The sequence below is a fragment of the Crocodylus siamensis genome, chromosome 3 (genome assembly GCF_052110815.1).
Source record: "Crocodylus siamensis isolate JL-2025a chromosome 3, ASM5211081v1, whole genome shotgun sequence".
NCBI classification, from domain to species: Eukaryota; Metazoa; Chordata; order Crocodylia; family Crocodylidae; genus Crocodylus; species Crocodylus siamensis.
In genome coordinates this window covers 160,927,865-160,941,170 of record NC_143397.1, presented here as the reverse complement: position 1 = coordinate 160,941,170, position 13,306 = coordinate 160,927,865, and positions in this window count along the sequence as shown.

The following is a 13,306-nucleotide window of genomic DNA, read 5'->3' as shown; positions in this document are numbered from 1 at the left end:
TTGGGCTAGGGTTAGGTTAAAGCTAACTTGTATTAGACTTGATTTGTTTTATGTTTTCTATCATCATGTGCCTCTGATAAAAGCATATACAAGACACTGACCTCAAGATTAAATTGAGGAGCTAAAGGTTAATACAGGAAAAAAACAGATAAGGAAGAAAAGGTTGATCTGGACTTACTAATGCTGCAGTTTGACAAGTTGCCATTGCTATCAGTGATTTCTTTTTATTATACAGCGTGTATATGGCTTGGTTTTTTTCTCTGTCATATGGAGGAGAAGTAATCAGGTCATTCCAATTTTTGCACGGCCCAATTTGTTTTCTCTTATTTCTTCTTTCCTGCCCATTTCTTCTTTGTATGACTGGGGGAAAAAGTGACTTGCTGTAGTTACAAATTTGTACAATGTCGTCACTGAAGGAACATTCTCTTTTCCCCAACTTTGATTGTCCCTCTGATATTTTTTCTTTGTTCATTCACAGCTTATCAGTGGCAATCATTCTTCCTAGAGAAGGAACAGAACAGTTTGGCTTGTTTGTTCTCCTAAGACAAAAAAGAAAAGTCGGGTCTTAGAAGGAAAGGGAAATCAGTATAAAACAATGAACAGATAGTCCTGAAGATAATAGGAATTGGACAGGAGTGAGCATGTATGTGTGTGCACACATGAATAAAAATCTATGCAGATTAGTGATGTGTCCATCCTTACATCATTTTTTTCCTTTAAGCAATCAGAGTGAAGGAAGAAGGCAGATTGTATAACTAGTTCCATTTGGACATCAAGTGTTTGAGGGGAAGGAAGAAAATTGTTTTGTTAAAATGCTCGTATGTATTTTAATTCCAACGCTGGAAGACACTTTCAATTACTTTTGAACTTATGTACAAAGCTATCACCTTGGAAAGATGCTTGTTTAGTGAGCTGATCCTCACTAAACGAGGATCTCGTTTACTGAGGATTTAGTGATTTTTTTTCTCGTGAGGATTTAGTGAGGATTTAGTGATTTTTTTTTCTCATTTAGAGATCTTCGTTTAGTGACCTGATGAACAATTCACTACATTCAAAAGCTTATCTATCTTTAATCCATCCATGAAGCTGGCCCATTAAAGGCTGCCCTCCTCCTCCCTACCCTAAAATATTTGCCTCTTGCATAACTCTTGGACCATTATGGCTGTAAAATCACTCTTACACTACCAATAAAATTAATGACATGTAAGTACATATCTGGTTACTATATATTCCTGAAGTGAGTGCCAACATTTCATTCTCATAAGATTCCAACAAGTAAAGTTCTTGGTTCCTTTAATGCAACCACAGTTTAATGAAACCTTTATGCATGAAATACCTGAAATCCATTGTATGCAGCCTTTCATTACTGCTACGTACAAAATTCAGTTTCCATTACCTGTATCCCAGCCAGCTTCATTCTGGTCTTTGTTTTGGGGTTGTCCATATGCTATAGTCAGATATGAAAAAATGTTAATGGTATTTCTATAGAAGGAAAAGAGGTTACTGAGTGTTCTGCATGCCTAATGTCACAAATTGAAAGTTATGTTTTGTCGAGTAGCTGTAATTCTGTTCCCTTGTGTACTTGTAAGAATTTGTATGGATCTGTACAGTACTAACTTTAATGCCTTTAATATATGGTGTACATGATGTATAGCTGAGTTATGATTACTTTCATTTTTATGTCTCTCAACCTTTCTTTGAGAATGCATAAGCCTGGACCATCCTCATGATATATGATGCTGCAAGCAGGACAAAAGGTGGATGTGAAATCAAGCTCTAAGTTGCACAGACAACTTTATTTCTGGTATTCCTTAACTTTTAAGTGCTTACTTTGTAATGATAATGCTCTTTTAACATAGTTTTTGTAAGTAATTCTCCAGGATTTAAAAACAGACTAAACAAATACAAATAACTCACCCTAACAAGTTAAAATATAAAACTAAACTCAGAAATTCCCACTAGTGTAGGCCTGACAGAATTTGATTTTCTGTGTGTGTTTTTATAATTTCAACAGATTATATCAATGCTTATTTTTAAGCATTTATTTTGATTTTTATTTGTTTAAATTTTCAGGATTGCATAAAATTATGGATGTGGGGATGGACAGTTTATTAATGACAGTATACTATCATTATAGTGCAATTTAACCGCCTGCTACAACAAGCATAACTACTGCAGGACTGCCACTATGTGGCAGGGCTGACATCAGTCCCAGCTCCTCTCACCTGTAGCTCCCTTGTCTGCTATGCAACTTCCTCTTCTTTGTTCCTAGCCCCTGGGATTTCTGGGAGTTGCAGTCCAAACTACAGTAAGCATGTTTCAGAAGGATTGCTCCCCCTGTTGCCACCTGCTCTGCCAGTCATCATTTTTCTTATGTCCCCTTTCTATAAATTTGGATTATTAAGGATGGAAATGTTTTCTCATCAGTCTGTTAGTGGAAGGTGAAATGGATACTTATCAATGTTTACCAATAAAAATCAATTCTTCCAGGCCTGCAAATGTGCCATTTTACCGGCACTTACATAGGCCATTATCAACATGGAAACCTTTAGACCTTTCACAAACGTCTGCCAGATGAGCTAATGGAATAACTGATAATTGTCACAACCTCCTAACACATGAATTTGGGGTGGGGAGCAGTATGGTTCTGCAAATGCGTTTAGTAGATGCTAACGGACAAAGAGAGAAACAGTGAGGTTTAAGTAAGACTCTGGGGAGGATCTTTCCATTTTCCTCAAGCTAACCCCCTTTTTTCCATCTGATTCTGTTTCAGTCATGCCATTTTTCCATCCCTGAGACCTTGTTCCTGTCCCATTTTCTTCTGACCTAACTAATCCAAGTCTCTGTTCTATTGGCTTTCCTTACCATTCCTCATTTCCTTGAACATCAAGTCCTCACCTCACTCCTCTGAACTCCCAGGCTCATTGTTGCCTTCTTACACTTAGTTCCTATCTCTCTACTTAGCCATTTCCAGTTCGCCACTTCAATCCATCAACAACCCTTGTCTCATATATTCTTCATTAGCTAATTATTGTATTTTCCCACCCCGGATTCTAATTCAAGTTTTCTGTCTCCTCTTTCAGTAGGCACTCCCCACTCCCTACTCCATCCATGTTCCCCTTTCACTGGTTGCTATTCCTACCCTCCCTTCTAGAGAGGCTCCTTATTTAATATCAGTATCCCATCCTTGCCTTTAAGTCTTAGTCTTCTTGCCCAGCCAACTCTCATCTACTCCTCCAGCTATGAAGACTTTGTCTCTTTTCCAAACAAACCCAGAGATTCCCATCTTCCAGTTTTCCTCTTGCACAAAACCTCAAGTTCCATTTTATGCATCTGTTCTCACAGGGTTTTTGTCCCAATATAATTTTCTCACTGGGCTAGTCATTCTTTCTTCTTACATGCAGGGAAATTGCAAGGAAGGTCCTAAATATCTGCAGGTTGGAATATGCCCTATATCAGTGGACTTTTTGGGAAAGGTAGATGCTAAAATCTAACATGTCTCAACTAAATACATGCAAATTGGGACACTTCAAAAGCTTATAAAATGGGCAGATTTAGCCAGAACTTCAGAAAGATGATGGGAGGCTCTTTACAAAGGCCACCTGGATTGTTAACTTCAAGTCTTGCTTCAATAGGCATATTTTTCATATGAAGGGGAAATTATGGACAGGAAAGCTTGACATTCCAATAGTGACTGGAGTATCTTAATTGGAAAAGTGGAAGCAAATCCTGCATTACAGAGGGAAGAACTGAATTACCTGATTCAGCACTCCAATCATCAATGTAAAATGCATAAAGAACCCAGGGGGATATGACTAAGACACAGGACTCCACTTGAATGTCCTTATCCCTAGACATGGTAGTTTTGAGTTGATGCTGTAGCCACGATGGTCCAGAAAAATGCAAGTTCCATGAAGCCATTTTAGAAGTCGTGTTCCATTATAATTTACCTGATATTCACTAATGTCTGCACTTCAGAGGTGATAACAACTCTCCTGAAGGATCTTGTTCTTCCACTTATTAGGTTTCTATTGCATTTCTCTTGTCTGTTGGCTACCTAATAATATATCCTTCTTTTATATACATTGGAAGTTTTACACAAGCCCTTGTTCCACTACCATATAGCTCTGCTGTATCTGACACTGGAGGAAGGGAACAATGACACCCCAAAGCTTGTCTGTGTTCCTCCCACTATCCAATTGGTCTGATAAAAAATATCATCCACAAAAATTCTTGCCTTTTTTAAACTACAGTCAGGATGGCTTTTGTTTATTCTCCTTCTTCCTCCCTAATTCCTGAATTACTCAGTGCACAGCAGCTCAGCTTCAAAAGGAGAAGATTTCATTTCAAATCACACTATATTATAGCCTGATAATTAGGATGCTGTCCAAGGAAGTAGAAGATGTGTGCATCCCTCTATCTAAAAGATAAGCCCCATCATCATTGTCCTCTTAGTCATCTACCTGCAAAGGAGGAAAGGTATTATGGATCCAGAATGCAGAGCATGGTAATGTAAAGCCCTGAGTCAGGTGTCTGAATACCAAATAGGGGTTGGAGTTCACATACCCATGCACTTAGTGTATTCTATTGGCCAACTTTCTGAAGCTCCATTCTCAGAGTCTGACCATTCAAACTAATCCCATATGCTTCCTATTGACTGTACAGGGAGTCTAGGGTATGGAGCTTAAGTGTTTTGAATTACCATCTTGGGCCAGTTACCGAATTTGTAAATATTGCAGCACTTAAGTTGAAGGCACCAACAGCAACTCTCTGGAACTTGCCCAATATAGCTGATGTACTTCTGTAGCAGAGCCAAGATCCATGCTTTTTACTACTTTGCTTTCCGAAAGATTTTATATTGATTTGGCCATTTTTACATTAGTATAATTAGATTAGCTATTATCTGCTTTCAATATTTTATTCATTTAGGTAATTCAACAGTTTTATCATGTCTTTGGGGTTGTTTGTGCTTAAATATACAAAGAGATTGTATTATATATTAAATGTTTTAATCAGTTTATCATCTTCCAGCTTCATATTGCACACAATGTTAGTTTAAGTAGCAATGCATTCCAACATAATGCATAATATATAATGCTTACTTTTTCCAGTTTTAGTATGGAGTAAAACTATTACTATATAAAAATCAACTAAATTTATAAATACAAAAGTGTCCACCAGATATCTGTGGTGTTCAAATCTCTGTTTTTCATATTTCTGCTCACTTTAGTATTGTTAAAAAGATCACTGTCAAGCAGTTCTTTTTCTGATATTAAAGTAAGGACACAGAGTTAAATTTTTAAAGATATTTAATTTCCTAACTCCTAAAATAGCATCCAAGTACTTTAAGAATCTGCAAAAAAAGGGAATAAATGTTTCTGAACAATATCCTGAATGAAAATCCACCTTTTCTATTGTGATTTACCTCAAATCTAAAGCAAAGTTACTTGAGATTTGCTGCCTAGCTAATTTAGTACAGCAGGCCCACGGTGTCCTTTCTCCAATATAAATAAAACCAAAGTTTCTCAATTAATTACGGATATTCATGATTTCACTGACAGACAAATTGATTCTATTTTACACTCAATTTGATTTTGTCCTGGCCAGCAATTGACTCAGTTAGCAAATAAAGAAAGGTGGTTTGAACAGGCCTTTAATTAATTCCATTGAATAATACCTCAAATGCAATGTACCCTGAAGAGAAATTCCTCCAACTATATTCAATAAAGACTGTTTATCAAAGTAATTATTTCCTTTAGGGAATTTCTTAGAATTTTCTCTTTAGATATGTGAAGCTTAGAAATATCAGGCTATTGCTTCTGCAACCTTGCAGAAAAGCTGTGTTGAATAACTTGCTTGGCACTAAGAATGTATTGTTAAAAATCAATGTATTTTACTGTTGTTTAGGTGCTTTGGTTAAGAAGTCTTCCAATAAACAAGAACGTAGGTAGAAATATTTCAATAGAAATAGTCTACCTTTTTATCAAGTGTGTACATTTCTAGGATCTATGGACGACTTAGGTTTCCAAGAGCATGGTGAAGAGGTGGTACAGTATACTGATTTTTTTAAAACTTTATTTCCAAAGTACAAAAGAATACATATGCACTTAACACACAGGTCATTCTTGATTAGCAAGTATTTTGTGGAATGTGCCTACAAAAAATTGATGGAAGTTCCAGAATAACATAGTATCCATGAATGGATGCAGACACCTCTTTTCATGTACCTAAATCTACATCAAAAGAATATTAAGATTATGATGACTTACCCCAAATCATGGGTGCTTGAAATTCACATGTACAGGCTGAATCAAATATAATGATGAAAAATTAATTTGATTTGAATATTCAACAGTATTTTTGTGGATGATATCTTTTATTGGACCAGCTGTCCAACTGGACCAACATCACCACATATAATAAAAGTAATTCCACTTTGTGATCTGTTTCATAGTTATTAAAATCAGGCAGTTAGGTGACAGAAACAATCTCAAATGGCATAAACAACTAAACAAGGCACACATTTTGAATTGAACATACTATCTATGTGGAAGTTCATGAACAACCTTCAGACCATAAATTACTTACAAATGAATGCACAAATGTTTTTGTCTAGCAACTACATTCATGAACAAAAATAAAAGACTGCATTTGTTAGTTAAATTATGAATTAATCTTCAGTCACTCAAGCCTAGATCTTCAGAAGGCACTTAACTCCCAATGAAATCAATGGGAACCACACAGGTAAACACCTTTGAGGGTCTGGACTTCAATAATGTAAGTTTCTACATTAAGGTTAAATTGACAAACTTATTAAAATGTCTAGCATGTGTCTGGCAGGTTTCACAATACACCATAGTGCAGGAAAGCCAAAGGCAAATATACAAGCATGGAGCAGGGCAGGGATAGAGTTGTGGACATGGAAATATTTTTATATGTCACAAAATGTCAGCTTTTAATTTAATCTTGGTTTTATGGAAAACATCCACTCATTGGAGGACCAGAGAAGTAAGAAAATGAGAGAGACTTATAAAATACCTTCCAGGTAACAGGAAAGGTTTCAACAAAATATTGAACAGAGTTGAAAGAAACTATCTATCTACCCAACAATTCATGCCCTTAAGAAATTTTCCCTTGCTGTAAAGTAGAAACTAAAATGAGCTGTGTAGGCTTATAGCCAAATATTTTTTCTCAGCTTGATGCATCATCAGGATTAAGATGTTCTTAGAAACACAGCACATGATTACTCACATACAATTTCCTCAGATTGCCATTTGAGTCATGTTCTGCACCTAAGATATTGCACAGGAAATACAGTATATTTTTTATAGGATAAAGAATACAAGATGACCTTTTGATCGGGGGAAAAAATACAGTAGAAGAGCATGGTCAGAGGGTCTGAGTGGATTCAGAAAGAGCCAGCACTGTTGTTCTAAAATCATATAGACAAGACATATTTTGTAACCTACTTTGGGGAGGGGGGGAGGGTGTTAATATAGCAAAGTGTACAAAATAGACCATGGTAAAATTTGGAACATCAGCAACATCCCTGTTTCAAAAGACTAGAAGGATGTACAAAGACTAGTGAATTGCTCATCAAAAATGAAGTGGGGGAAGGGCAGGCGGGGATGGAGTGCTACCACCCACCACCCAATGCTGCCCCACCTCCCAGGAGTAAGTCGGTGGGGAAGCTTGCATGCAGTGGCCACTGCCACCACCCACCACCCTGCACTGCTGCTGCTCTGCATCCTGCCACCATTACCCCCTGAGTTTGGCCTCCTGCCACTCCCTTACCCCATGTCTGGCACTGTGCCACCCCCACCCACTCTGCGTCCAGCCTCGCGCCCTCCCACCCCCACCTCAGCACCCCCACCAGCATGGAGTCACACCCCACCCATCTTTCTTGATGGGCAGTCTTGATGCAACACTGCCTGAAGCCATGCCTCATTGGGAGCCACCCCCCCCAACGAGTATTACAGACAGACAGACACAAAGACAGACACAAAGACAGATAGACTAAGCCCTTTTATTTATATATATATATATATATATATATATATATAAGTTCTTAGAATGACAAACAGTCTAGGAAATTTGTGCCTAATCTATCTGGCCAAAGCATGAATTTAAGGGTGCTTCTGTGCAAAATTGTCCAGTGGATGAGGTGCTTAACATGTCAAATCAAACAGATTTATTTAAAAGAGACCAAGTCCTGAAATACTATGACACTAGACACAAACCTAAGAAGAATCTACCTCTGTATTCCAGTCACTCCACTGGGGGCGAGAGGAACATCCTGGATTTGTGTGTCTTCTGCCAGGATTATTTCTGGTTTTCAATAAATGGCAGTGTAATATAAACTATACCTTAAAAAAAAAAGGGGCACAAGCGAAAAAGGTAGCCTGCTTCTACACTAGCATAAGCATAGGGGTGATTTGGTATTTCCTAAATTCTGTAAATTGAAATGCTTTTGTGGCTTTATCAGATCTTATATACATGTACATGAGAGAGCTTTGCTAATCTATGAGGTTTTAAAATAAATGTGAAGTTTAGAAAATATTTTGGAAAAGTCTCCTTTAAATTCTGTCATATTTACATTGAATTATGATTCCATAACAAGGTCCATTTTAATTGATGTTCAACTGTACTTCTATGGAAAATCTAAATTTCCTCACCAATCTCATCTCTCTTTTTAGCAAACACAACCCAAAGAAATGAAGAGAATTCAACCACTAATATATCCCTTTAAAAATCCAAAGGATTCCAAACCTAACAGAACATCCTGGAAGGCAATTAATTAACTCATCTTAAAAGACACTAACATCCACCTTTCTAAATAGTTTTGTGCTAGTGAGTCATTTCTATGAAGATGTGAACAATATCAATCAAACTAACATATTTAATAGTTGATTAATAATTCCATTATCTTTTCAGGGACACAAATACTAGCTGGAAGATGAGGGGTTTTTTTCTATTTTCAGGCCTACTGGTTTCAGTTTAAAGGATTTAGTAGGGTAAGATTTATGTGATGAATATAAGAAATGTAGAGGAATATTCCTCTGTCTGATGAAGACTTTTCTGCAGGAAATATATTAATTTTAACTACTTTTCCATACATGCTTTTGGCCACAGTATATCCACACAGTAATTTAAGCAGGACCACTGATGCCATCTGACAGCATAGGAGTAACGTGTTACTAACCTTTAAAAGATTTAGTTTCTATTATCATTAGATATGTCATAATAATTCCATTATTGTCATATAAATATACAGTCCCTTAATGTAAGCAACCATAAGCCAATTTAAAATTAGAGTTGTAATAAAATAAAAAGAGAATTTGAAATTGAATCATAGAAAATTTGGGTTGGATTGGACCTAAGGAGTTCATCAAGTCCAAGCCCCTGCTCAAAGTAGGACCATTCCCAACTAGATCATCCAAGCCAGGGCTTTGTCAAGTTGGTCCTTAAAAACCTCCAAGGCTGGAGTTTCCATGATTTCTATAGGTAACCTGTCCCAGTGCTTTATCACCCTCCTATTGAAAGAACATTTTTTCCCTAATATGCAAATTAAACCTCCCTTGCTGCAACTTGAGACCATTGCACCTTGTTCTGTCATCTGTCATCACTGAGAACAGTCTAGATCCATCCTCTTTGGAACCACCCTTCAGGTAGTTAAAGGCTGCTATCAAATCCCCTCTCAGTCTTTTCTTTTGCAAACTAAATAAACCCAGTTCCCTCAGCTTCTCCTCAAGTTATGTGCCCCAGCCCCTGAACCATTTTCGTTGATCTCATCTGGAATATCTCCAACTTGTCCACATCCTTTCTATGGTGGGGGCCTGTTGAAGAGCACTCAGGTGCCCTGCACCTGAGAGCAGAAAACACTTTGGGAGAGTCCCCTGGTGGCAGGAAGGGGGAGGCTCAACTGCCAGTCACCAGGGCAGCACGGGTGTCAGTTACCAGGGCAACCGGAGGAGCCAGCTGACAGGAAGGGGCAGGGCTTGGCCCTTCTTAAGCCCAGGCATGAGGCCAGGAAGGCAGTTCTCTGCTAGCAGCCAAGGGAGAAGGAGCTCTGCTGGAGCAAGCAGACTAGAGAAGCCTGATGGCCTAAGCAGCTTCTGTTTGTGGATACCGGGTGAAGTATTCCCTGGTAGGGATTCTGAATGATGGTTAGCCAGATGGCTTAAATTTTATGTTATAGCCCAGGGGCTTGAGTTTTCTGTTTGTAATTTTATAAGACCGGAGGACCGGGTGAGGCTATTAGGGGTCGGAGGAGACCTCATAGGAGCTCCACAGTACTGTGGGGACCCTGGCGTCAGAGAAGGCGCATCATTTGGGGTGCATTGACCCCAGCCCCAGGGCAAGAGGTGGCAGTAAGGAGCCTCAGAGCAAGAGGGGGTGGCGAGGAGCCCCAGAGCAAAGGGGAGCTGTGAGGAACCTCAAAGAGGTAAAGGAGAGGGCCAAGGCGTAACAGGGCCCAGGTCAAACCACATCAGTACCATCTGTGAGGCTTGGGCTGCGGTGTAGGGGAGGAAAAGGAGCTGCAGGTAGCATCCCCTGGTACCGGGGCACATAAAAATGGACAGCCACCCGCTAATTACATCAATCAACTAATCAATTAAGATCAAGGCATGGCAGGTGAGTAAGCAGGCGGTTGGCCCATTACAGGAGGGCGGAGTCACTCCTAGAAAGGCTCCAATAGCGATACTTCTGTCACAGGGCCCCAAAACTAGACACAGTACTCCAGATATGGCCTCACCTCATGAGTTTTCAAAGATGATGGGCAGCAGCTCTTCAATCACATCAGCCAATTCCCTCAACACGCTTGGATGCATTGCATCGAGTCCTATGGACTTGTACATGTCCAGCTTTTCTAAATAGTCTGTAACCTGTTCTTTTGCCACTAAGGGCAACTCACCTTCTCCCCAAACTGTGCTGCCAGGTGCAGTAGTCTGGGAGCTGATCTTGTCTGTGAAGACCAAGGTTAAAAAAGGTTCACCCTTTTCCTCATCATCTGTCAATAGATTGCCTCCCCCATTCAGTAAAGGACCCACACTTTCCCTGACCTTTATCCTCCTGGTCAGGTGATCTATAGCAGACACCTACCACAGCATCACCCTTGTTGCTCTCCCCTCTGACCCTAACCCAGAGAGTTTCAACAGGGCAATCATACAGTACTTTTACACAGAGCACAACTCCTCCTCCTCGTCTTCTCTTCCTGTCCTTCCTAAACAGTTTGTACCCGTCCATAACAGTCCTCCAGTCAACCAAGTATTTCCAACCAAATATCTGTTATTCCAATAACATCATAGTTCCTTGGCTGTGCAAGGACTTCCAATTCTCCCTGCTTGTTTCCCAGGCTCTGTGCATTCATGTATCTGAATACCAGACACCTGACGTGACCAGCCAATTGTCCTACTTTCTCAAGAAGAATGAGGCCTCCCCTGTTGCTCCCTCCTGCTTATGCTCCCTCCAGGTCCCCTGCTTCCACACTTACATCAGTGCTTTCTTCTCCATCCCCCTGCAAACCTAGTTTAAAGCCATCCTAATTAGATTAGCAAGCCTGTCTGCAAAGATGCTCTTCCCTCTCTTCATCCGGTGGATCCCATGTCTTCCTAGCAATCCTTTCTTGGAACAAAATCCCATGGTTGAAGAAGTCAAATCCCTGCTGGCATTTCCACCTTTGCAGCCATGCATTGATTTGCAGAATGCATCTGCTTCTGTCAGGGGCCTTTCCCTTGACTGGAAGGATTGAAGAGAACACAAACTGTGCCCTCATCCCCTTCGCCCTTGCACCCAGAGCCTTGTAGTCACTTTTGATTTGTTCAGGGTCTTCCCTGGCAGCATCATTGATACCCACATGCAGCAGCATGGGGTAGTAGCCAGAGGGTCAGATGAGTCTCTGAACTCCTTCCGTGACATCTCAGATTTCACCCAGGCTAGCAGCAGATCTCCCAGGGCAACAGATCAGGCCAGGATTATATAAGTAAGTCAAATGCTCTATCTGAAATTATTAATAGTATTAATATCATGCTATGTATTGTACTGTTGTTGTTGTATCTGTATCTATTAGTACAACATAACACAGACCAAGTGAGTTAAGCTCCTCAAGCTTTCTAGCCATATATTTTTTAATATTTAGAATTTTAATATTTTGGTTATTAAATAATAGTCCATGTGCCTTGAATCTCCTTGATCAGTAGACTTTCTTGTATTGGAGGTCCTCAGTAAGAGGATGGGATAACATTTTCTAGGGCTGTTTAGGAACAGCGTAACCGGCCCTGTGCAGGGGTTTTGACTAGATGATCACTAAAGCCCTAAGATTCTATGAAATAGTGAGGCTTTAAAAACAGAGAGTTAATTTAAAAAAAAAGCAAACAAACAACACCTCAATAGTCCTAGTGGTTTGTTTACTTTCACTGGCTGAAAAAAAATGCCTGATTTCAAATAAATATCAACAGAATTTTGCACCTATCTCAAGTGCCTTTAAAATTTCCCATTAAACTGCCCCTTGAGTTCAATGTCAGTAAAGTTTCCAGTATCTGACCTGTATGGGTGAGCACAAACATGTCCCAGGAAAGAAATTCCCATGTCCATTCTGTATAAACATTTCAAACCCAGAAATATGCCAAAAAAGACTTTTCAGGGTGGCCCTTCCTAGGGTTACAATGAAGATCTTGGTCTTAGGTATTCTTGAGATTTTCTTGTGAGATTTGCTAGTGAGATGTCTCTTTGGAACTGTAGTTTAGATACCACATTGTCCAATTGCCCTCTATTAACTAGAGACCTTAAAGTGAAAAAGCAGAGGCTTCCACAGGCAAACTCATGTGGAATGCACTGTAGCAGTCTAGCTTTGAGGCACACATAAATTAAATGTATATCACAGAGAAACGGATTTGACAAAGACGTGGATTTCCATGGACTCTCTCATTTATTTATTTTTTTACATTTAAACACAGCTAACCATGATGTGACCCCAAACTGTATGCCTCATTCTCATTCTCTCCTAATTTTTTTGTGGAAATTGAATTTCTTACAAGTATTGACTCATATCTGGGAATGTATTCTAACTTCTGCTTGATGTACTTTCAGAAAGAGGCAAAAACTTTGTTTCTCTTTCTGCTTAAAATTCAAAGGTGAAACCACCGATCCCTTTCCAATTTCCAGTGATTATACAATCTGTTATGCTACCCTGTAATTGGTACAGTACTATTTAATATATCTCTTCTCCTCAGGTGGGCAGTAATTATTGCTTGTTGTGACAAGGTTGCATATTTTAACTTTAAATTAAGAATGCTGATTATATGTA